Raw genomic sequence first — 20,049 nt, 5'->3', positions numbered from 1 at the left:
TGAAAGAAACTTAGTATGAGTTATTTCTACCAAAATTTTCTATTTCCCAAATTTAGAATAAAATTCAACTCTCCGTCACAAAATTTCAAAACGCATACAGATTAATGAAATTCGACTTATGATTATTGCATCAAAATTGTAGATATTTCAGAGGAAATCTGTCAGAAGACAGAGTATCTGTTTATGTAAAAAAAACTGTAATGAATAAAATTTAATATGTAATCTTTTCATCATTATTCTAAATATATATTAAATTAATGAAAGAAAAATTTTCAAAATGAATTTTAATCTAATAGTAAATAGTCTAAACTCAATTTATTTTTTATTGAATATTTTCGCCTTTCGATCCGAATTATCAGACATAATTTACAAGCTTTATTGCAAGCAAATATTGATGTTTAAAATACTTTAAATTATTTAAATTTAACGTTTTAATTGGGATTTATTCAAACTCCCAATTAACCTTTTAATCTTTTTTTATGGTTAAATCTAGTTTTCACAAGTTCATAAATAATAACTTTCCTAAAATATTATAACTTATATGAGTTGTACTTTATTGAGATTAATTGCGAGTTCAAACGATGAAGAATATAATTAAACAGTTGCAGCGCATGTTATCGTGAATTAAAAACTTAATTTAAATTTCACCAGAAATGACACATTTTATTAGACAGTTATTTTCGATACTTTATTCTTCATAAATCCATAATAATTTGAAAGCTACATCCCTTCAAATTTTGCTATTACCTAAATATTTTTCTAAATATTTAGGTAATAGTAAATTCATTTTAGAATGCTTTAATTGAAATGCTTCAATCAAAGTTTGCATGAGATAAAAAAGGAATTTTTAGTATATTTCAAATATTTCGAATAAATTGAAAGAATTAATTCATGCAATGCTTGACAATGTAAGAATAAGTTATGAGTTCACTTAGAGCATAGCAAAGAATATAATCTAATTTGTTTGCATAGATTTGTAACTCTTTCAGCACTGACATTTTAATTGCTTCATTCTGTCTGAAATTACATTTTACAAGTGAAATATATTTTTGATAAAAGTTTAAGACCGGAAATGCTGTTTTCAAAGTCTGTGTAGCAATTTTATTTACTTTTGCTTTTACTTTTATAGAATTATTCCAAGGCACAAGTGAATCAAGGAATAATCTCACCTTCAAAGAATTATCTATTTGGAGGAAATCTTAACTGAATTTTCAAAGCATTTTATATTTTATAAAAAAGATTTATTCCGAATTCTTATCATGTCCTTACTTAAATATATTAGGGGCGGCCCAAACATGGCACAGCGCTTTGTAAATCTCATGCAAAAATAAATAAATAAATAAAATAAAATAAAAAAAATAAAAAAATGGTGAGATATCGACCGCTTTTCTTTAGACATTCGTGGTCATCAAAGTAAGGAACTGCGATCCTATTTTCATCTTTATAATATTCTTTACAGTACATGAACTTGAATTATAATGAAAAACTTGTGATAAATTATTTCGAGATTTGAATTTTCGTGTACCTAATTTTAAAATGTAAATAACATAAAACAAATATAAATAAATGCAATCTATATTCATTTATGATTTTAAAGAGAATACGCTAAATGAGTATGCTTAGTTTTCAACATATTCTAGATTTGTCCTATGTAGCTCTATCATTTTGTAAGCTGTTAGCGATGGAATTTTGTTAGACTAATTATCTTAATGAGCTAATCAGAAGAAATAATATAATGAAAGGAACGATTTATGTAGAACAATGAAAAAAAGAAAGAAAGATAATTATTGCTTCCTATAACAATATTATTAATTCTAGCAATTCTACAATACAATAAATCAGCAGACGGTTGAATCAAGATATCGACATCATACACTTAATTTCAATTTAAAAACTTCATACAAGGAAGTACTTAATATAGAAACAACGTCTTTACTAATGAAAATAAATAAAATGATTCTAAGAACAGAATAATGCAAAAGTAAATAATATTTTATTTCGAGGAATATGAAAGTTTCATTTTTTTTTCAATTCAATTGCAATTTTTTTAGTATTATCATTTACAATCCTTCATATAAAGACTCCTTGAAAATTATTGCTATTAGATTTGATTTTTCTTTTATTTCTTGCGCTTTTGTCTTAAATGTATTCAAATGAAGAGAAGTATTCTTTATCAGGAATTGTAACTAAAATGTACGCATACTTTATTGTGGAACCTTAGGCGATTCTTTTTAGAAAGATATTTCTTCAAAATGATCACAAAATTTTGAGATCATCTATTTACATGGATTTTATTTTCATGGAAAACATTCGAAATGAACCAAATCTTGTTGAAGTGCTTCTGTTTCGAAGAAAAGCATAATTCTGTTTATTCGTATCGACATATTTCGATAAATTTTTGTTTACTTAATAGGAATTAAGCTTTGAGTACCATTTACTGGAAGGAAAAAAAATATTTGTTTTGGTATTTAAATAAAATTTGGCAAACAAAAACCAAAATCATTTGTTTGTTTGGAACTTTGTTGAGTATCTCGAGATATTATTTCATCACACTTGATTTTGCCCCCATCAGTTAGTGTGTACTCTCCCCTCCTCGAAAAAAATTGAGTCGAAACAGAAATAACATTTTTGGGGAAACTAAGACCATTTTCTTTTAGTCCATGTTAACCCTTTTTGCATCATTTGATCAATATCCCCAAAATACAAACATTAAAAATGCAATTTAAAATTTTTAAGTATACAAAAATTCTTAAGATGAGAAATCTAAACCATTTCCAAAAAACATTCGCTGTCCTCATCTAAGTTCTGGCATTGCAAGAGCGAATCATAGCCAATTGTAGGATACATCTTCTGCTGTCGCCCATACACTGTCAGCCTTGATGCGCGTGCGCTGCAAAGTATCGATCCGGCAGTGGCAAGATGGAATCGCTTGGATATTTTGTCGACCGACGTTCTCAGATTCTTCAGTTGGTCCCTGGCTTTTAGCATGTAGGCTGCCCAGCTTCAGTCTTCTTATGCTTGAAATTCAGGAGAAGCAGCTAGTATTATGATGCAATTACTAGGGAGCACCGTCCGAGACTGAGAAAACTCTGCTGTTGATCCACAAAAAAATAAAAAATAAAAAGAAGGGGAAGAAGAAGAAGAATAATGCTATTTGATTGACAGTCCCGGGGCCAAAGTCTCATAAGGTAAGTGATACATTCCTTCTCTATTTATTTAGTAAAAGCTCTTCCTTCCTTCTTTTAAAGGGATCCAAATGGCACATAGATATTTCGCCATCAAACTGTACACAAATAGAATTTTGGGGACAATGATGCCTTTGCTCCTTATTAACGATGGCGAATATAACAAATAGCGCTTTAAATGGTAGGAGAAAATTTCCAGTTTATATCTATGATCCTTGCTTGGCAAAAAGCTTTCAAATATTTTGCAAAATATCTAAAAACTTTTAATCCGTTCAAAATTTACATGCGAATGTTCTGTTCCATTTTTTTTAGATTTATTCACATTCATTTTTAAAATTTCAATTTTTCTACATATTACACAAAAGAATCGATGGACCATCAGGAAAATTTTTCGATGAGTGATGGAATTAATTCAATTCATTATATGAATATCAATTCACAAAATAAAGACAGAATTTTATTTTATTGTATTCCATAAATATCTAATATATGTATTGTAATTTTGCTTAAATTCACAAAGGTGTCGCTTCTTTAAAATGGACTCTGCCTGCACACAGTCTTTGGTATGAGCCAGTCAATTTTATGATGAGTTATAAAACATCTATGTTTTATAAATATTATTACGATTAAATATTTTTAAAGAATGCCTTATTTACATAAAGACATTTATTTTGTCATGAAGCTGTTTAATTTTTTAGAAAAAAAAATTAATTTCCTTTAGATGAAACTACTTATAAATATGCTATTTTCTTAATTTTAAAAATCGATGCATAGGTCAAATTTTAAGGTTTATTTTGCCTTGGAATTTTAATGTTTACAGTCAAGTTTTGATTCTAAGATTCTAATTGCACCCAAAATTCTCTTCGAAATGTTTTTTCCAAGTTATGTAAACACATCTGAAATTCAAGTTGGTAACTAAATTCAAAATCTTTACTTATTACCCATTTTAAAACAAATTTTGTTGTTTCTTTTTAATAAAATTGTCGGAAAATCTATCACAAATTTCGCAATGCTTTAGCTTACAAATATTTTCGGTACTTAAATTTCTATTTTTTTTCTTTTCTTTCCTGATAAAAAGCATTCTTCTAATATCTGTTGGTTTATTTTAAATACATTTTCAAATTATTAAAAGAAATTATCTTACGTCAAGATACATTCTAGTAACTCAACAGAATTTTTCCTGCTCCTTTTACTTAACAGTCTTAAGTTGTAAATTTGCATTTTATATTTGCATAAATTTCAAATATGAAACAAACATCGTCATATTTTAAAAGCTGAAAATTCTTCCATATTTTAGGATTGCTACTTTTCAATCAAATAAATAATTGTGTCTTAAATTTTTTATTTGATTCTGAGCACATTTTAAGAACAAATTGTTCAAATCCTTTTTCTCTAAGATAAAGGCTTTCCTCATTTTGGTTTCAGTTTTACTCGTAATATAAACCAAACAAAAAGAATTCGTTTACGATCTTCAAATTTTATTCACATAAATTATTAAATATAGCTTTCAATTTTAAAATTCTTTACAGCTTGTGTATAAAGCATTTACTGACAGTAAAAAAGAAAAAAAAATGACCTTTAACCAACAGCTAAATTTCTGCAATTGTTATCTTATCATTTAGTGGTAATAGAACTGTTAGTTTATACAATTAGAATTTTGAGGTGACCTGTTTCGTGACATAATTTAAAAACCTTTAACCCAGATTATTTATCAAACATTGAACTTTAAATATGTCTAAATCCTTAATTGACTCACGATATTCCTAGGCAATTGAAATATAAACCAATGAAAGATGATTATTTATATGAAAGAACTCTCACACGATTTAGAATTGATAAATTCATTTGATATCGATTCATTTTAATGACAAGATCGTTACCATTATCTATTACGTCTTTGAGTGATACACGTATTACGGAAACAAAAGACATAATGAAAAACGTCTTTTCCTTTATTCATTAATAATTATTTCATCCGTTTGATTTAACTGACAAAATTCAATGTCTCTGGTTAAGAAATGTAGTCAGAGGGAAATATTTTAATACGCAGCGAAGATAGCGAAACGGGTCAGCCTCTGTGCAGGACAAAATTTTCCGAAATAAAGGATTCTTGAATATGTTTCCGTTTCTTTGATTCATTACATAAGAGAAAAAAACCTTTCTGAGACTTATTTGCTTTATTTTCGGAAGCCTTGTTAAATTTTAATTAAGGTAAATTTCTTTGCAGTTAAATTAGCATTTGCATACTTTCCCTTTCTTGCAAATTGGATATCCGGTTGTTTATTCATCTGCTACGAAAGTATCTCGATCTGTATATCAATGAAGAAAGGCATTCTTCACTTTCATTTGTATTTTACACAGTTTATCTAAAAGTATTTAAAAATATTTGTTTGAAAATAAGATAAAATTTTTGAATATGTTCAATTTGTGGAAAAAAAATTCTCAGTGATGATTATGTTTCACTTTAATTTTTTTCTCTTCCTCATACAGATGAATGGTTCTAAAACATAAAGAGAAAATGCATTAATGGTGTTTTTTCATTAATTACTTTACCTATTTTGTAAAATGCGTCACTAATTTATCTTTTCCCCTCGTTGTGATAATTTACACAGATAACTATTTTTTATATGCATTTCACAAAGGTAGTTATAAAGATAATGACAGTGACATCTATTGTAGTAAATTCTTGATTTCACATTCGTTTCAAAATGTGTTGCAGGATTGTATCGATTGGTGGCTCAATATTTTACGTAGGTTTTATACATTTTGAAAACTTGTCTGTAAAATGGGTCAATACGTTGATGTCTACAAAGTATTTTTCATTTATCTAAAAGAAGAAATTTTGATTCTCACTTCCATCTTTATGACTAAATTAAATAATATTTTCTATGAGTTGATTCTGAAAAGATGAAAGAACGAATAAATGACTCTTTCAACCAAGTATGAACATTTTTTTTTTTTATTTCAATTCAGTCAGAAGTATAACGAAGCAAAAAAATAAAAGAAAAAGATAACTTATTGTACTTTTTCTCACTATTTAAAATAGGAAAAATAGGGATAACATTCAAATCAACAATGGCATTTTTATATTATTTACAAGACAGAATAAAAAAAATTTGAATTTAAACTTTGATGTATGTTTAAAATTAGATTTATAAAAGCAATATGAAATAGTGGTTTCAAATTGCGAAATTTTAAATTTATTGTTAAAAGTGGAAATGTGCAGTTATTTCAAGTTTATTTGAACTGATATCATTATATTTAAAAGAAAAAAGACTGTATGCGAATTCATACTTAGCTCCGTGTATTCTCATCCCATGTCATACTTGAACGCGAGAATTTGTGAATTCATATGATTTTGATTTATTCCTTTGTTTCCAATATTTGGGATACCTCTAGGTTTTTTTTTAATATATGGTATAGCCTCATTCTCAAATAAACAATAATTTTTAAAGATGTAAATATTTAATTTTTTTATAATAATGTCATTGCAGAAGAGGAAAAAAAATTCTAGTTGGCCAATTTTATCTACAGGATTATGAACAAATTTTAACTGAACAATTTTTGAATATTAAATGCATTGCCTTTCCGTTAATTTAAACAAGTTTATTGCCTTACTTTGAACACTTTCACAATTTGTATGTCCTTTTTTTCCAACAGGTAATTATTAACTCGTTCCAACAGTTTTGAAATACAATTTTCAGTACAATTTATTAGAATCTTGCCATTTTGACAATAACGTGTTAATTTTACAATATTGCTACTGTTTTCAGATTCATATTTTTATTCGATATATTTCAATATGATGAAAAAAATATCAAGTTTCCCCAATTTTAATAACAACAAAACCTTGTAGACAAAAATAGAGCTTATCTGCATAAAAGCATTTGTGCGATTTTATTACAATTCAATTTTTAGTTCCCTAATTTTATATCTTAAATTATATTTAAATTCTTTTAGTTTGAGATCAAATTGATTGAAACCAAATAGTGGTTCTGCTTATTTCATTACTTGTTAAATGTTTTCCGTTTCTTAATTCTCTTTGCTCTTTAAAACAAATTTATTTACAATGTGATATTGTTTATCAAATACATTGAGAAGTAGACTTCCCATCCAATGCTAAGCTATTTTATTATTCTGAGTTAATAACGTCAGAAATCACAGATTATATCATTACTTTGATTACACAATGTGGTTCAAACAATTAAATATCAATAATTTACAGTTATTATTCTTTATTTTAGAAAGTAATTTAATAAATATGTACAAAATATTTCTGATGAACAAAATGTTGACAAAAGTTCGAGTCAAATTTTTCGATGAAATAGATGTTTTAATTTTTTTCTCAAACCACATCGAAGAGTTTTATTACCCAACTAAAAATTCATTAAATTAATAAATAAATCGAATTAATTTTATCCAATACATTAAACGAATCTTTTTTTTCTGAAATCAGTCACTATCTTAAAATATTTTAATAGGCCATTAATTGGAAAAATTATCCTTCAAAGGTACACTAAAATCTTGATGGTGAAACTTGATTAACATGGTATTTTGAGATAGATATTTCTAAGTCATCATTCCAAAAATACTTACATTTTAGGAAAATGTTATTCTTAATATAGTAAATAATATTGAGCGATTTTATTCATGTCTTCTGATCATTGAAGAAACAAAACCTTTGAAGCACAACTGATTATTCAAAAGTCAAAATATGTATGCTCATTTTAATTAAAATCGAATGACACTGGAGTAAAGTTAATCTACTTTTTTGTTCTGAATATCTGGAAATTTTATAAAGATGAAGACATAAATAAAGATGACACATCTAACATTTGTAAAAGTTCGTTTGTTTTCCATTTTGCTTAGATATGTAATATCAAATAATTTCTGTTGACCTGGAGATGTCGCTATCAGGTAGAAAAGCAAGCAGATTCTCTAATTAAATATCAATACTCCTTTGCAATCTTTATCATATCACAGTCTGATCAAATGATTTTTTTGCTACTTTTCATAATTCATTTTGCCTACTTCATTTAGATCTGAAGTAACACTTCCAAGAAAGAAAAACTATTCATTACGTACGTTGTTCTATAATGGTTTCGAGATTTTTAGCATAATATGTGATAAAAATTATTCGTATAAATTAGTAGTTTAAAATTTTCTCTTCTGAGGCCTCTTGATTTTAAATGTTCTGTATATTACAGAACAATGATTTTTAAAAAGATTTCTTTGTGTGCAAAGAAAAAGTTTCGCAGTTGTCAAAAATTCCTCCTTTATATTTTGAAATTCTATGTTTCAGGCTTTCATGAACCAGTAAATATCCTTTTTGGAATTATATTTATCTGTCTGTAAACACATAAATAAAAACAATGAATTTTGTTATGCTACAATTGTATATTTCTAACAAATATGGGATCTTACAGGAAGTCAGTCTACTGGCTCATCCTTGTGCAGCGGAATATGTAAACACCAAACCGTCAAAGCTCACAACAGGCGATTTTTAATACTAAAACTACAAAGCTGCGGCAGAATTCGGGCAAAATATGCGAAATGGTTGACTGTATTCATCCTTCTAGGATGATGAAACTCAAACTAGAGATTAGTATCGAAACTGGACGTTCCATTAGACGGAATTTTCTTCACTGAGCTATGAACAATAGTACGTTAGCACCCCCATTTATGTAACATTTAAACATTTTACAGACAGCATTGAACAATTTTGATTTAAAGCAGTGAATCAACTAAACTAACAATTTCATTAAATATTTAATCCAATCCGAAAAAGAAGGTTTTCGTTATTATTCAACATATCTTCCCAATCTGTAAATTATCTAAGTATCTAAAAATTTAAAATTTTTGATTTGATTGATTCTTTTGTTGATATTTTTGAAATCCAGAACAAAAAAAAATATCATTTTTGAAATATACTGATTCTTTATATGAAATATCTTGGAATCTGAAATGAATAATCTTTTTTTTTTTTTTTTATTTGGAAGAATCTGAGTTTGTTTACTTCCTCTTAAGCCAAGAGAGATTCAAATATTTTTTTTTTTATAAAAATGCGCTTTACCTCGTTTAAGTACATTTTAGACATTTCATAAGCTATCAGTACAATAAATGAATGATCAAGAATTCAAAACGGATTAGAATTGAAAGAAAGTACATAAAAAGTTGAATAAAAAATGTATCCCATACCATTCAGTCAAGAATGGATACCCTAAATTTCATTTATAAAAAGAAACGATGTTTCACAAAGAATAGAATGGACAAAAAGCAATAAATATTTAAAAAAGGAAATCTATACGCATGAATGAATAAAACAACTAAATAACGAAATTCGGCAAAAGGAAAGTATTTTTCAAATAATAGCGGAAGTTAAAAAAAAGCTATGCTGATTAAAATATTCTAAATCCAATATGTCGATAGAATTATTTATATGTATATGTTTGAAAAATAATTTCAACGCTTTCATTTTATTTGATCTATTTTAATAGTAGTATTAGACGACTCTTTAAAATATAAATGGTCACTTTTATTGAAATAAGAGCCTTTTATTTGAATTAAATCGTTCAGACGTGATAATTCCAAAGTCATTACTAAAATTCAATATATTTCATATGCATTTCAATTTAATTGCTTGGTTAAACGTCGCGCAGCATCCCTTGTTATGGGATGCTACATAATTAGTTCTCCAATTAATTAACCGCTTCAATTCTTATATCTTAGCAACAGCTTCTTGAAGCGTAAAATTTAATACAGCTAATATTTTAGACTTTCATAAAGACGAGATTCGCGACTGGAGCGAATTTTTTATCGTTTGAAGCAAATTTTTTAAAGAACACTTTTAACAATAATACCTGCAATTAACTTCTGCTTCGATAACTTTCTCAAATTATTACACTTTTTTAGTTTGCTTCACGTCTGTACTTTTAAATCTGATAATGCTCCCAAACTTGTGGATTCTTAATGACGATACACTTTTTCATGATCCAATTATCAGTTAACCGATTAACTGAAATTAATTTTTAAACTATACCATTAGCTGTTCCTACTAATTAACTTGTTAAAATAATTGATTTTAAATTTTACATTACTCATAATGAATAATGGTAAATTGAACACAAAAATGCATAAAATAATAAAAATTAATAAGCTTTTAGAAACTTGCTTTTCTTAATTTTAAATGGTAAATTCAATTTTTATCAAAGATGAGGGGTTTATAATAAAGACATCAACAATATAGTCGTCAACAAAAGTATTGAGACACCTCTGTAACTTTGTTATTTATTATCGCATCTTCATAAAACTGATGTTAATGGAAACTGGTCAAGAAGACAAGATTGTTTAGATAAAATAAAAATTAATTAATTGAATTAATTAACAAAATTAAAACAATTTTATCTTGTAATTTTTCTTTTAGGGAAATCGAATTTTTCAATAATTCGATCCAGAATTCTTTTTATATATGAGTATCAAATTTCATCCCAAAATTCGTAGTAGTTCTTGAGATATAATTAATTATGCTCACTTAAACCCTGTCTGAAAAGAAACAACCCACTAAGGACCGTATATTAAGTAAATCTCGAATTGATAAAAGAAATAGTAGTATTTCTTTTATTTGATTTCACTTAGATTATTTCAAAAAACATGACGTATTGATCTTATGAATCTTGCCTTTCAAAATATTTTTGAATCCACCTCTACGGTTGATCTGAACGTAAATTTTTCAATACCACACAGAAATTTTTATTCTGAAGGAAATGCATTATTTCCAATATTTTTAAATGATATTTTATTTCATTGGTGAAAATTAATTCGCATAATGTCGTTTTAAGCAAATTAATTCACCAGCCTTCATGTAAAGTTAAAAGTTTTATTTTTATGTCTAAGTCATTGTCAGCCAGATAAAAAATTCGTCAAGCTGCTTTTTATAATAAAGATATTACACTTTCGTTTCAAACCGATTTCAAGAATATTTTAATGAGATCAATAATTTTAAGATTTTAAATTTCAAAAATAAAAGACGATTCACTGAAAAAAATTCACTTGACGTCATTTACTTAAAATAGTTGCATATGGGTATTATTTATGGTGATGAAATAATTTACCACATGTTTGGCACTAAAATTGTAGTGATGTGTTGAATTTTCGATTCAATCAATGCCCAAGGACGTGTTTTTATTAATGTAAAGTAACTAAAACTTCAATTGTCATTTTGACAATTAGACAATATTTATACAGCCTGGAGGACAATCACAATAAAAAAGCAACAAATAATTGAATCAAGTTATTATTCATTCACATATAAATTTTGCGATATTTCAGCTTTCGTAGATACCGAAAACCAAAGAAAGACGTCTGAGAATTCAATTAGCAGGATAGGATCATATATGAACTACGAAGTTTTTTTAAATACGCTTTTGTGCTAAAGTTATATAAATTTCGTGCTTTTTAAATTTTATTTTATTTATCATCATGCAATAAGATAAAGGGAGGAGAACACCCCTCAGGAACACACTTTCTTCAAGCATGACGCCTTCACGAACCCGAGGTACTCTAGTGATTTGGTCTGCCTTCCAGATTCCCCTTCCGTCAATGTGCTGTTTTCTGCTATCGTTCTTTCTTCCCTCGATGGCAAGCGAGAGAGTTCTCCATGAGAAGCTGTCACCGCTCTGTTTACTTCCTGCTTCGCATGGATAGGCAAAGAGCACTGTGGTCACCAGTGTATCAATCGGCCGGTAGCTTGTCACCTGAATGGTTAGTCTGCTAGGAATCAAACGAAGGGGTCACTTCTTGAGCTTAGAGTTAAGGGTGGTCACTGTCCTGGGAGGTGACTCCCAGCGTATAGGTTCCGGCTAGCATTAAGGTGTATATGGAGGCTCGGAATGACCAGAGCCAGTAATTGCCTTCCCTATTTGGTGGTGAGTGCAGTCGGGCATATCTCATGGGCGCAAAAAACAAATTTCACTTCAGTAAGCATCACAAAGAACTTAATTCAATTGTTAATCATTCCTACATTGATCGATTTTTTACACTTAAACGAGTTTCTGAAGAAAATGTGAGTCTTTTAATTCTGTATCGTCTTTTCTTGTGCAGAAGGCTATCATTGCAACCATTGGTGAAGTCGCTACTATAAGCAAAATGCATTCTAGTGACTTTCTAGTCGAAGTCTCCACCAAAAAGCAAGAACAGAAAATAATTAAATTGAAGGTTTTAGCCCTGTAATTGCTGTCTCTCATATATCGTTGAATTTTTCCAAAGGAGTAATCACATGTGGTGAATTATTCAATGTCTCCTTTGAGAAGATCACTGAGGAATTGAAACCCCAAATAATAACCTATGTACGCAAAATTACTATCCGGCGCGATGAACAACTCCTTCCCACTAAACATTATATCCTAACCTTCCATAGACCAACAATCGCAGAATTCATATATGCTGGTTATATTAAATTACCAGTTCAACAGTATATCCCTAACCCTTTGAGATGTTTTCGATGCCAGCGCTTTGGCCACTCGTAGGTTTACCGCCAAGGGACACTAACATGCGCCCTCTGTGCACACAAATCCACGATAGCCAGCAGTGCTCCGCAAAAGAAAAATGCGTAAATTACAGCAGAAACCATGCATCAATTTCTCAATCTTGCGAACATTGGAAAATTGAAAAGCAAATAACTTCCCGTAAATACAAATAATTCATATCTTATCCTGAAGCAAGACTCAGTTTTAGATCAAACACCCAAACCTTCAGTGAGCTATGTTACTGTCGTGAAAACACTCTTTTGTGTAAATTGTAGTTGTACGAATTGTGTCAAATATAACACTAGGACTACTACCATTGAAAAATAATGATTCTGAGACAGAAAATACAATAAACAATGCCCCTGAAAATGCAAACTAGTCCGGTCAAAACCAAAATCAAATTCTGAAAATGCTCTTAAGCTAAAGCTTTCAAAACTTGGTCTCTCCGAAAGAATTGAAATTAAATTTTAAAAAATCAGCAAAACAAAATTCCGCCGTTCTCGGACTTGCAACTAAAGGTAAAGCCCAGAAAGACGTATCGTTCATATTTAGTGGCACACCTAAAATTCCTGATTGTATGTAACTCAATCCATCTGACGAGGATGAAGAATTACATATAAGTTGCGAAACTTCGTCAACTCAACAACTTGCGCCTTCCAATTCTCAAGTGAAACCGGTTTGTGAATGGGTAATTTCCTTTCATGGAATTGTCATTGTCTTCAGCCAAAATTGCAAGACATTAAGATCATCAACGCATTTCATTCCGTTTGTGTCCATCTTCAATCCACATTCTTGAAACCAAATTGGGTGGCCATAATTGTATCCGTAAATACACCGAATCTGGAATGAGTCATTCAGGGGAGTATTTCACCATCAGACTTATGCCAGAATACACCTCTAACTCTATGCACTTCTCTGATGGATTGGCTGTACAAATTCACGTTCGAACTTTGATCACAGTCTGTTGTGTTTGTTTGCCATCCCACAATGTTATTTGACAGCAAGATCTTGGCAAGTTAGTGGATCAGCTTCCTAAATCTTTCATTTTATTTGGTGACTTCAACGGACGTAGTACTTTGTAGGGTTCGGATAGTACAAATTCTCTTGGGCGACAGATCGAACAGTTTATATCAAACAGCTGAATCTGTCTCCTTCATAATAATGAGAAAACGTACTTCCATGAATCCATTCATATCTTCCATTGTCTAAATCTGGCCATCTGTTCTTTTCAACTGCTACCGTTGCTGAATTTCACAGTTGGGGATGATTTGCACAATACCGATCACCTTCCCTTAATTGTCTTTCAAACTAATAGTGGCGGTGAGACTCATGGTCCTCCTCTTTTTCTTTTCCAGTAGACAGACTGGACTTTATTCCCCCAATTAACAAATATCACTGAGACCATGGCCAGTACTGCAGACATAACAGAAGCAGTACAGCATGTTTTGACACAATTATACATGCTGCTACAAGTACTATACCAAAAAGTTTCCCACGTCTAAGAAAATTTTGTAGACCATGGCGGAATAAGGCTTGCCACGAGAGTCTAAAGAGATAAAAGAATTTTCAGGATTCTTCAAACCCTCTGAACATGTATGCGTTATAGCATATTCTCAACACTTTTTAATCTAGGAAAACTTAACTCAACACTTTTTGATCTAGGAGGAAAATTTCCTGTGTTTTTAAAAATCTTTTTATTTTGTCGCATTTTTAGAGTTCGTATGGGGAACTATAACCTCTCTTTTATTCTAACCATGTTATTCAAGCTGAGGGTGTCCCTCAGGGAAGTGCCCTTAGTATCACTCTTTTTATGATACATTTTAGTCAAATTTTTCATTATTTGCCATCATTCATTAACGGAAGTCTTTATGTTGATTATCTTCAGATTGCATGCAAAGGAAATGATGTGCAATTAATAGAAAAACAACTCCAAAACACTATGAACAAGCTGGTAGCTTGGCGTAATGAAATAGGGCACACAATCCTATTATTCATATACGTAACATTGCTATTCCCATAATGGATGAAATGCGATTTGAGGGGGGAGGAGTTATATTCGATCGAAAACTCACCTACTTTCCGCTCATGGAAATAAATATTGCGATGATATCTTTTACTTTTAAAATCATTGAAATTTTAAATTTCGAAAATTTACTTAAAACAACTCATTTGAAATTGTAATGTCGAAAAGGTAGAGAAAAAAGAGTGAAAACTGTTATTTGAAAAATACTTTGGAAAGCTCGTTTTTCAATTCATATACGCATTCACAAATGAGTAAGTCAGGAAAGAGTTTAAAATTTTATATATGAAAGTCAAACCACCCATGTATTCAAAAACTTGAAGTATCTCATAAAATAACTGCTCCAAAACAGATTTCATATTTAGACCATTTGTCAATTAAAACTCCTAGATGTATGAATATGAATTCTAAAGATGAAGCTGTCATTTTTGATAAAAAACCTTTTATTTTTATAAATCAAGTTTGAGAAAATTAAACACATAGGAAATGCAATAAAAGAGAGACGTTATTTTTAGAGAGATAAAAATATCTGTATGAGTTACTAATGTAATGTTAATTATTTTTGTTCCTTTCTCTTTGGATTTAATTACGCTAATATTTTTAAAGAGATTCAGAAATTTTAATAAGATGGGCAAACTTTATCAATTCCACTAAAAAAACTAGAAATGCTGAAAACATTTACTCTCGTATGAAATCGAAGCCTTTATGCTTAGAAATCAAGTAGGATGGAAACATTCAGCCTCATAAATTAAAGTAATAAAATTTTCAAAATTCCTGTTTTAATTTTTCAGTAAATAAATATGCACATAAAATCGAAATATCCTTACAAACTTTTCATTTTTATTTAATATTATTATTGAGTGAGTTTATGTTACAATAGCTACAATAGGTCAAATGTTACATAAGCTTAATGTCAAATGTCACATGCTTAATTAGATCAGGAGTAAATTTCAAAAAAATAAAATTTGGAAAAATAGATTTCATTTTTTAAAAAAAGTTGAGCAAAACTTTTGAAATTTACTCAAATACGAGTTACCTAAAGGGAAATAGCAGATAAAAATTTCAGATTGATACCTGCATTATTTTTTGGAAAGTTCGACTTTGTCAACAAAAGCAGGGCTGTCAAAAAATGCCAATAAGTACTTTTCTATCAGTCAGAGTTGATAAAAAAAAGTATCCTTTCAAAGAGTACTGTTCTACGTTTTCGGATGGTATTACAATAGTTGACTTTCAGAAAAAAAGCAACGAAAATTAAACTCGAATAATTTATGTCAATTATTAAGCCTAAGTGCGTTTTCTGATTTCGTTGGCCAACAGAATTTAACATTTTTTGAGAAACAGTCGCCACAAACTAAGATTTCACCCCTCTTTTCATTTTTTAAAAATCGACCATTATAGTATTATTTGAAATTGTAGAATAACGAATTTAGAGTGACGAGAATAATTTTCAGAATAACGAGTTTTTCGGCCTTCGAATTCTAATAGAATGAAAAATACTTATGGGAATTTTCCGAAGATGTATTTTTTTCAATAATATCGATTTTTTAAAATAATAATGCAGATATTGATCTGAAATTTTTGCCAGTTTTTTCCTTCCATCTAACAAGCACTTAAGTGGAACTTCAAAAATTTTGCTGACATTTAAAAGAAATAAAAATATTTTTTTTTTTTAATTTGGCCATTTTTTTGGAATTTCTTCCTAACTAACCTTATTAAAGTATCATAACCTCTGATGGCTCATTTTATAGATGTTATAGGCATCTGTAATTTTTTTAATTCTTAACGCTTCAACTCAGATTAACAGATTTTTATTAAGAACCGAAAAACGTTTCAACTTTCCTACCCCTTCCACCACTTATCCGATAAAATATCTTCGAATAAACTCAGAAATTCATTTATATAGAGAACTTAAAGCCATGAAATAGCTGTTTTCCTCGTTTCAACTGAACTATAAGATATCTATTTACCTATGAGTGAATTGTAACCTTCTCGAAACCTGAATTGGTAAGTAACTGAATGAAACTGCACAATTAAATTAGCTCACTAGTTTTCATTCTAAGTAATGTCTGAGAGGCCATTTATATGAGACAGTATGTCCTTCTTAGGTTTTCTTTTAGAATTTAACTGGAAATCTTTAAAATATTTCTTAGTGCACCTCAATTCGATTTTTACAGTTGGAATTTGTCTTGTTGGGCATATAATAAAATTAAAACCTCTAAGAAAGTAGAATATTACTGACTCTTCCTTAACCGCAGCTATTATATGTTTCTTTTTTATGGACAAAATTAGTAATAAATTTTTACAGACTAAATTAGTAATGTAATAATTATAAATTACTCCAAATTGCAGGTATTATATAGTTAAGATAATTTACACGATATTCCATAAAATAGAGTAAATTTTTGTTCAAAAATTAATTGGAACACTCGGGAAAAGGTGATAAAATAAATCCTGAGGCTATAAGCAGAACTTTCTAATAATTTCAAATGTACTCTATTCAGATTAGTGCTTTTTTCAAAATGCGCTTTCAAAATTATACCCATAGTCTCTTTGGTAAATAAAAACATTCCGAGAGAATAATGAATGTTGCTGTCATTGAGAATGGTCCTAAAACCGTCCAAATTAATTACTAATTTAGAAAAAAAGCCTTGTTTAATGAACCTTCCAGAAGACAATTATGAACTTCTCCTGAATGCGGTTATATTATAGGTCTGTTTTTCCTCTGATGCAATAATTTCCAACCGAAATAAATGACAAAAACTGCTAAATTCTTTGCTAATTGCCCTAATTGATCCTATCTAAAAAATTATACATAATACTTCATTCCTCCAATTTATTTTTTTCAAATCATTCTCGTCGCTAAGATTGCACTTTTTAGGAGAATCTAGAAAAAATACATTATTACACTCACCAATTTAAAACGTCCATTCACAGTTTCTAAAAGAAAATTACCTACCAGTTTAAATCCTTTAGATTTGAAACAGTCATCTTTAAAAAAGGCAAATAATAAAATAACGAAAAAAAGTTTGTGCTTCGCGGCACAGTTTTGAGCTTGGAGATCTTAAAGATTAGAATTACAGTTTCTGCCCCTTGAAGTTGGGTGATTGAGACTTGATTAACCCCACTCCTTGATAGATTGTGCTTTCCTAATCTATCAAGGAGTGGGGCTAAATAAGAGAGGGAGTTTATGCAGAAGGCCCAACATCGTAGAAAAGTAATGGAAATCCAAGCGATCTTCATGATTAAGAGATCACTTAACAGAAAGAAAAATTAATGTGCCCTTATCAGATTTCTTTGAATTAGAAAAAACCCAATCATTAGTTGAAATAAGAATACCAGTCAATGGAGAGTGGATTGTATGCATAATTACTTGCATAACGGAATCTTGAAGCATTAGAATCAGGCCATACGATACATTATCAATTATGTATTTCTTTTACTTTATTTATTTAATGACTATAATTATAAATATTGCTATCAACACTTCAATAAAATCTCTGTAGCTATGAAATCATTTTTTTATAAATTGTTCAGAGTAGTATATCCAAAAAAAGCTTATACGGATCCATATTTTATTTTAAAAAAACTATTATCTAAAAAAGACACATTAAATGATTCTTTGAAATTCCTTAGTAAGATTGAAGTGTATTTGGAAATAAATTCTCTTTCCCTACTTATTCGCGTCTTCGGCATTCTGTTTATAGTTCAACCTTTTCCCACAGGTATTTTATTCATGAATAGTGCTGGGTGGAATTCTCACTATATCACCTCTATTTTATTAAAATGAATTCAATTTTCTTTGTTCTCAACGAGAAATATTTTTACGTAAAGAAAATTCTTAGTAACCTGTTAAATGAAACTAATGCCAAAGGTAAAGAAATTTTATTTCTTCCAAGTACTTAGATCCTTTTGAAACTGAGTCGTTTAAACGAGTAAAAGAGAAATATCGCCTACTTATTCCAGTCAGTAGATTCTATGTCAAATAATTCATCTTGTTAAAAGGATATTATCTCCATTTATGCAATCGTTGGGATACCATAATATAGAAATCAGAAAGAAGGTCCCATCTTTCATTTTGAAACAAATGATTCATGAAGTCAAAAAAAAAAAAAAAAAAAAAAAAAAACATGTATTGAATGAAACGATTTTCCTAACAGACTGAACTTCTTTAATGAATCGTGGAAGCGATCCATTGCTTTCAAGTCATAAGGAAATTAAATTTTATTTACATTTTCCCAAATAAATTTAAGCCCCTGAATTAATTTGCGATTCTAAAAGAAAATAGAACACAAATGTAACATTTATTTTAAAATTACTAATTTAAACTCGTGAATATTTATATATTATTGTATAGACGTTTTTAATTGTATTTGGACAATTTTATCTTACAGACGCTAACAAATCCACATGTTTTGAAATTTCAGTTAACTAGCATGAAATTTTTTATGTTTTCCAGTTGCATCTACAGTGAGCTATCTGAGTAAAAAAGGTTTCTACAAAAAATTATTCTTTTGACGTTTAAAGTAACTTTCATTTTTATAAGACTTAAAAATGCTACATTTTACATTTTGAATAGTCATAAATGATATGGCGTGTTTTATTTTTTAAATTCTAAAGTATTATTTGACTTTGGCCATTTCTGTGTTTTAATATGATATTGTTGCAAGAAATGATAATTTATCTTTTGACATTTGCTTTGTCTTTTGATTTTGTTCAGGATTTTTTTAAATTATTGGTGCTGTTTTTTATACATTCAATATTGATATAACGTTTTGTTCGCTTGTTTCCTGATTTTGCTTTTGTATTCAAATTTCTCACCATTTACATCACTGCCGTACACCTTTCTTGGTAGGCTGTGTCGCGGCGGGAAAATAAGAATAAATAAATAAATAATTTGTAACAAATAAGATTTGTAACATAATGAGATACTCCGAGAAGTATTTACTTTCATATTTAACGAATTATTTTGCCCCGAATTAGTTTGAAAATTTATTGAAATATGTAAATATTTTTGTACTGTGTCTAGTATACAGATCTGAGCAACATTTAAATTTATAAGCATTCTTCTCTTTGCAGCCTTTTTGACTCACTTCAGAGTTCGCAAGATAACATTAGTATTTTGTACGGTTAAATAATTTCAAATAGTAAACGTTTTGAACAAAGGAATGCACATAAAGCAGTAAAACAAGATCATTCAGAGCTCCTCTATGCAGTGAAGTGATGACTGATCATTTGAGTTTAATATTTTTTAGGTAGAATTTCTGACATTCTGATCTTTTCATTTCATTTTTTTCACTCTATTCACTCTATATTTCTTCAA

The 20,049-nt window shown here is 29.1% G+C and overlaps 1 protein-coding gene across 2 annotated transcripts in view; it reads left to right on the top strand.

Moving 5' to 3' along the window:
- Positions 1-2,964: 2,964 nt before the first annotated feature.
- Positions 2,965-20,049, top strand: part of LOC129958537 (teneurin-m-like) — a 416,933-nt gene continuing 399,848 nt past the window's right edge. For both annotated transcript variants that reach the window (XM_056071080.1, XM_056071079.1), the window contains exon 1: positions 2,965-3,188. The gene's annotated coding sequence lies outside the window, so the exon portion shown is untranslated. The remainder of the gene's footprint in view (positions 3,189-20,049) is intronic.

The sequence above is a fragment of the Argiope bruennichi genome, chromosome X1 (genome assembly GCF_947563725.1).
Source record: "Argiope bruennichi chromosome X1, qqArgBrue1.1, whole genome shotgun sequence".
Taxonomy (NCBI): domain Eukaryota; kingdom Metazoa; phylum Arthropoda; class Arachnida; order Araneae; family Araneidae; genus Argiope; species Argiope bruennichi.
This window is presented reverse-complemented; position numbering and strand designations above follow the sequence as displayed.